General features: G+C 49.2%; 1 long non-coding RNA gene across 1 annotated transcript; it reads right to left on the bottom strand.

The window, feature by feature from the left end:
* Positions 1–725: 725 nt before the first annotated feature.
* On the bottom strand, positions 726–5126 carry LOC123334812. The gene is made up of 3 exons (XR_006552953.1): positions 4889–5126; positions 3492–3540; positions 726–3206 (listed from the first exon to the last, which is right to left on the bottom strand). It is a non-coding gene; the product is annotated as an uncharacterized LOC123334812 (long non-coding RNA).
* Positions 5127–6628: the final 1502 nt, after the last annotated feature.

Genomic DNA, 6628 nt, shown 5'->3' with positions numbered 1-6628 from the left:
TTCTCATGCCCTCCAGGTCCTCCTGCCAAGTCCTGCCACGCAGCTGGGTTTCCCCCAAACGCACTGAGGCCCTGGCACCTGGTCTGTTGTCAGTTTCTCTTTCTTGGGGATGGGCCGGACCCTGCATCCAGTCAGGGGCTGGGGCTTGCTTTTCACTGAACAATCATCTGCATTCAAAGCCATGGCCTGCGGCCAGGGTTGCCTCGGTCATGCCTGTGGACAGCCATCCCCAATTCACCTAAGCTCCCTATGGCTTAAAGGTTCTCAAACTTCTGTATGGGGACCTCCCTGGTGGTCCAATGGCTAAGATGCCACACTCCCTATGCAGGGGGCCTGGGTTTGATCCCTTGTCAGGGAACTAGAACCCACATGTGGCAACTGAGAGTTCACACACCACAGGTAAAAGTCTTGCATGCCAGCAACTAAAGATTCTGCATGCCACAACAGACTCAGCACCACCAAAGAAATAAATTTTTTTAAGGCATTCTTTAAAAATCACAAAACTTCAGTGTGCATCAGAATTCCTGGGAGCTTGTTAAGAGTGAAGTCCTGTGCCCAACCCTGGAGATTCTGGTCCATCCATCCATCCCAGTCCTGGGTGACTCAAGGGGAAGAGCTCCTGATCCCCATCTCATACAACCCTGCTATGGATGAACCACCCATAGACCAAGTCCTGTTCAGCTCTGGACGCCTGCCCTGTGCTCCTCCTGACCGCACCTCTTCAATTCCCAGCCTGTTTTGCGGTCACGTCACTCAAGCCACGACAACTATAACACTTTCACATTTGTTCTATTGCGTGTAAAGCAGTCTGCGGTTATGGGACATGAGCCATCTCTTCAACTAAACTGCACTCTGGCTTCCCAGCCCAGGGTACACACAGGATTCTACATACATTGGCCACTCGGTACATTCTATATCTGGTAGTGACAAGAAGCTTATCTGAGGAATGGATATACACTGTTAAAGAGAAATGTGGTGCCGATAATTTCAAGCATGATAAATTTTGAATGAACAGTAGTCACACAGAAACAGATTAACCTAAGAAGGCTAAATAAAATAATCGTATATTTGTCCAATTTGGTCTGTCTGCCTCCTTTTCATGTTGAAGCAGACCACATTTTGATCTGACACCAGAAAGAGCTTTCCGCCATTGCTTTATTTCAGAAGACCTTGTGGACCAGGAGCTATTTGCCCAGACACCCTCTTTACAGCATAACCACCCTGAGAGAGCCACTTACTCTCCTCGCTGGGAGGGGTCCAGGCCTTGGGCTCACCTCCTTCCTTCCCTCCCCCTCCAACGACCCCCCTAACCTCCCTTTCCCAGTCTGTCATCTTGATTCACAAGACACAGCACCGGGGGCCTATATTAGCATAGAGAATGGCAGAGAGGAACACAGGGTGTGGGGAAAGCCTTCCGCTTTCTCCTTTCTCTGCAATTATCACTCAACTGCTTCAGTAAACAACAAAATTGTTCCCCACACACATCATTACCGTTTACAAGATTAAAATAGGCTGGAGGTCGGGAAAGGGAACACAGGTTAGCATGAGTTTTTGAAATGAACTGCCGTCCCTGGCTAGGCATCCCCCGAACCTTTCCTTCCTGAGGAAAATTGAGGACAAGAGGCCTGGGAGAAGTTAAGGTGCACCTCCCTTTTTGCTCATGAAAAGATGTGAGAGACAAAACGAGGAAAAGACAGAGCTCAGCGCAGGCCCGTGTCTGGGCAAGGTGGGCAGCGGATCTGGGCTTAGGCCTGAGGCTCTCCTGGCGCTCTGAACCCCTTCCTGGGCCGCGGCCACCCTGGTTTCTCCTCCTCAGCACGAGGCCTCTGTTCTACCTGCAGGGCCCATAGCCCAAATCCAAAATGAGTCCCTGGTGAGCAGCTTCATGCTCATCTGTTCAGATTATAGTTTCCAGTGTGGGTGCCCATCCCCTAAGGGGCAGAAGCTTTTGGCATAACCAGGACAGAGTAATAATGACCCAACAGGCTAGAGCTGAAAGCTCCTTACAGACCGCCAGGGCCCCCTGCCCACCCCAGGGGCTCCAGGCGCATTGCCCTCTGTGTGAGCCACGCCCTGGAGTTGGGTCACTCCACGAAAGCCCTAAATGTCGGAGAAGAGAGCTTCCTGGCCTTCTTAGCTGGTGCTCTCTGATAAACAGCAGTCCTTCCAAATAAGGAGATGTTCTCTAGGATCTTAAAACGTGTCCTGAAAGGGTTCATGAGGATCAGTCAAAAAAGAATAGATTTAGTGAGGCAGATGTTTCCACCCTGGCACAAAGTTTATAGGACAAAGATCAAAGTTTACAGGGCAAAGTGATGTGATAAAGGCCAGGAAGGTAACGTTATGTGAGTCACGACCTAACCAGAGACACACGCCACCTGCAGGTCTTCAGATTCAAGTTTAAAAACTCGCTGGCCAAACAAAATCCTTCTGAAGACCAGGAGCAACATTCTGGTCTCCAGTTTGCAAATCCTGAACTATCAGGGGGAAAAAAAAGTAAAAGCAAGAGATCAGAATAAACAAGGGCAAAGTATTTTGTTCTACTAACTAGGAGCCCACATTCTCTCTCTGCTGAGAAAAAAAAATGGGTTGACCAAAAAGTTCATTTGGATTTTTCCATAAGATGGCATAGAAAAACCCAAACCACTTCTTTTGGCCAACCCAATATCAGCCAGACTAGGGGAAAAGATCAACATTAAAAGAACACACTCTCAAGGATGTTTTTCTGGTATCAGGATAGGTCCCGCCAACCAGGCCCCCTCTCTACTGAGGCGGGGCCTGATCTCCTTTGGACCAGGGAACATCTACGGCATCAGAAGTGCATCTGTGTCCACAAGATGGAGGGTTTTCTTCCACTGAAACTAATTAGCACTGGCCATAATAAAACCCCCATGCCCTTAATATTATCGGTCACAGCACTGGCTGTCATTGGTGTGGTAATGACAGGAATGAGCAGACACGTGATGATCACAGCCCTATTGCTCATCTTTGTCTGCGCCAGCCCATTGGCTAACAGCATCACTACCATTCCACAGCTGAGAAGACGATGAATTAGGGCTCGATTACATCAGCCTAGATTAGAAGTGGGTGGAGCTCCAAGCTCACGGAGCATCTGGCTGAGACAATTCCTGCGGCTTCTCCCAACACAGGTATCACTGGTCCGTGGAGACTCCCAGCAGGCTGGTTGAGGGCAGATGGGAGAAGAGCTGCCGTGGCAGGGTCGGAAACCAGAAAGGGAAACAAATGTCAGGCTTTGGGAACTCGGATTATGTATGCGTCCCATGTGGCCTCGTCCCCTTAAGATTAATATCGTGGATGGTTGTGACAATTTGGGATCTAATTAGATTACAGTTAGTTGGTTAAAAACATTTTCTTCCCGAACCACGATGTCAATCGAAGACACTGGTTGGTAACTCGTCCTTATATTTTCCATAAGTAGGGAAAATCCAAGGATATAGGTACAGGAATGACGGTAGCTCCCCACTACATACCTGGTGAGGTTTGGAGAAATCTGTTGGGAAACAGCTGGGAAAGGGACGGCTGCAGAAAGGGAAGAAAAGCTTGGATGTCACCCTTTGGTCCCACACCACCACCTGCCCTGGGTCCCTGGAACCCTAGTTGTGTGCTGTTGGGGCCACCTGGCACCCACCACACCACCAGCTATCCCAGCATGGTTTCTGCACTCCTGCCTCATTCCCGCAGGTCCCCGTGGCCAAAGCAGGTGCGGGGCTCCATAGACTCAGTGCCCTTCTGACCCCAAGTTGGTGGCTGCCTGACAGCCAGCCAGCACTCCTCCAGGGACACCCTCGTGTGGTCATCCATGGGAATTGCAGCCTCTGCCGCTCGATTCAGTTTAGACCAAGTGAGCTACCCTAGCCAAGACACCCCTGTCATCGCCCCAGGTAGAAAAAGCCCAGGTTTCAGTGCTAAGCATGTGCTAGAAGCTCCATAAGTACAAGCTAATTTCCTCTCCAGAACACTTGGACTTAACTGATATAACTTACTATACCAAAGAGAATCCCTAGGTGGGAACTCAGGTCCTGCCTAAAATGTAAAAACAAACCCAGGGCACCAGTCAGGCATCCCACTCATTGGATATTAAAGCAGGCTTGAGAAAAATTACATCCGGGCAGCCTAGGGAGGGCACAGGTCACAGCATTAGGGCTCCAGTCAGAATAGGTCTGAGGCCAGGAAGGAGCCCCCAGCCTGCCCTCCATCACTGGTGCTGGGGGTCTTGAGCATCCCTCCACACCACGTTTCTTTTTTCATGAAGTGTATTTAATACCCTGTCCAGCCTTGGGCTTCCCTGGTGGCTCAGCTAGTAAAGAACCCACCTGCAATGTGGGAGACCGGGGTTAGATCCCTGGGTTGGGAAGATCCCCTGGAGAAGGGAACGGCTACCCACTTCAGTATTCTGGCCTGGAGAATTCTGGACCATGGGATCACAAAGAGTTGGACATGACTGAGCAACTTTCACTTTCACTTTCTTTCCAGCCTTGTTCCATTTAAGCCTACAAATAGCAAGGGTGAAGCTTCCACTCTGGGCAGACTGAGGTGCTGAATGGTCCCTATGGGAAAGGGAGACCCCATGCCTCTACCACAAGAGATCACAGCAACTGAGGTTTTCTCCTTTTGTTTATCACGTCCATGGCCACCAGTGAACTGTGGGTATAACACGGCAGGCAGGATGGGAGAGTCAAACAAGGTATTGGCTAGATTTGAGGAGATGATGGAAGGGGGAATCAGAAACCAGGCAAATAGTCAAGAAGCAGAAGAGGTAGCGGTGCCAGAGGATGGGGTGGTGGGAGCAGAAACCCAGAAGGCAGACACAAGACGCTGGAGCAAAGCTGCTTTGAACAAGAGGCAACTCTTGGGAGAAACTGCTTACCGCTGTCCCGCAGGTTGCAGCTAATCCTCCGGTTAAAGTCCTCTCTGTGAATGAATGAACTGCACTGCCTACTCGGAGGACCAAAGCAGTAATGAAGGAGGAAGGCTTCTCTCCTCCCCTCTCACAAATGCTGTTCATCCTGCCTCTAACCTCTCTCTCCTCTTCAGCCTCACTGCTACCTTCCTGATCTAGGCTGCCATTTTGTAGCGCCCAGATGAGTGGTTCCCAATCTTGGCTGCGCCCTGGGAGCTCCACCCCCAGAGATTCTGATGTCACTGGTTCCAGCTGCAGTCAGGGCAAAGCCAGGTGCCTCTTTAGTTTCTCGAGATTGAGAATCACCCAGCCCAGGTGATAGCAGATCTCTTAGCAGGGCTCCTTCCCTCTGGTCTTGTTTCCATTCTCTCCAACCTGTTCTCCATGTGCTAACTGAAGGAAACCAATCAGATAATGCTACACCCTTCTCTGTAAACCTACAAATGGTCTCCCATTGCACTCAAGGTAAAGTTCAGATTCTATCACAGTGCTTGCAATAGCTTCATCAGCTGGTTCCTGCAAATTCTTCATATTCCCCCATGCTAATAGACGTCTGTGCATTTCTATTCCAGTTCCTCAGAGAAACCAGCTATATTCCCTGATAGCTCAGTTGGTAAAGAATCCACCTGCTATGCAGGAGACCCTGGTTCGATTCCTGGGTTGGGAAGATCCCCTGGAGAAGGGCACATCATGAGAAACGCTGGACTGGAAGAAACACAAGCTGGAATCAAGATTGCCAGGAGAAATATCAATAACCTCAGATATGCAGATGACACCACCCTTATGGCAGAAAGTGAAGAGCAACTCAAAAGCCTCTTGATGAAAGTGAAAGTGGAGTGAAAAAGTTAGCTTAAAGCTCAACATTCAGAAAACGAAGATCATGGCATCCAGTCCCATCACTTCATGGGAAATAGATGGGGAAACAGTGGAAACAGTGTCAGACTTTATTTTCTGGGCTCCAAAATCACTGCAGGTGGTGAATGCAGCCATAAAATTAAAAGATGCTTACTCCTTGGAAGGAAAGTTATGACCAACCTAGATAGCATATTCAAAAGCAGAGACATCAGTTTGCCAACAAAGGTTCGTCTAGTGAAGGCTATGGTTTTTCCTGTGGTCATGTATGGATGTGAGAGTTGGACTGTGAAGAAGGCTGAGCGCCGAAGAATTGATGCTTTTGAACTGTGGTGTTGGAGAAGACTCTTGAGAGTCCCATGGACTACAAGGAGATCCAACCAGTCCATTCTAAAGGAGATCAGCCCTGGAATTTCTTTGGAAGGAATGATGCTTAAAGCTGAAACTCCAATACTTTGGCCACCTCATGAGAATAGTTGATTCATTGGAAAAGACTCTGATGCTGGGAGGGATTGGGGGCAAGAGGAGAAGGGGACAACAGAGGATGAAATGGCTGGATGGCATCACTGACTCGATGGACATGAGTCTGAGTGAACTCTGAGAGTTGGTGATGGACAGGGAGGCCTGGCGTGCTGTGATTCATGGGGTCGCAAAGAGTCAGACACGACTGAGAGACTGATCTGATCTGATCTGATCTGACCCACTCCAGTATTCTGGCCTGGAGAATTCCATGGACTGTATAGTCCATGTGGTTGCAAAGAATTGGACACAACTGAGTAGACACTTTCACTTTCATACCACCTTTCCCCTTCCAAACTCTGTGGCTTAGTCACTCAGTCATGTCCGACTCTTTTC

The sequence above is a fragment of the Bubalus bubalis genome, chromosome 8 (genome assembly GCF_019923935.1).
Source record: "Bubalus bubalis isolate 160015118507 breed Murrah chromosome 8, NDDB_SH_1, whole genome shotgun sequence".
NCBI classification, from domain to species: Eukaryota; Metazoa; Chordata; class Mammalia; order Artiodactyla; family Bovidae; genus Bubalus; species Bubalus bubalis.
The sequence above is the reverse complement of the archived record's forward strand: the minus strand, read 5'-3'. Positions and strand labels throughout refer to the sequence as shown.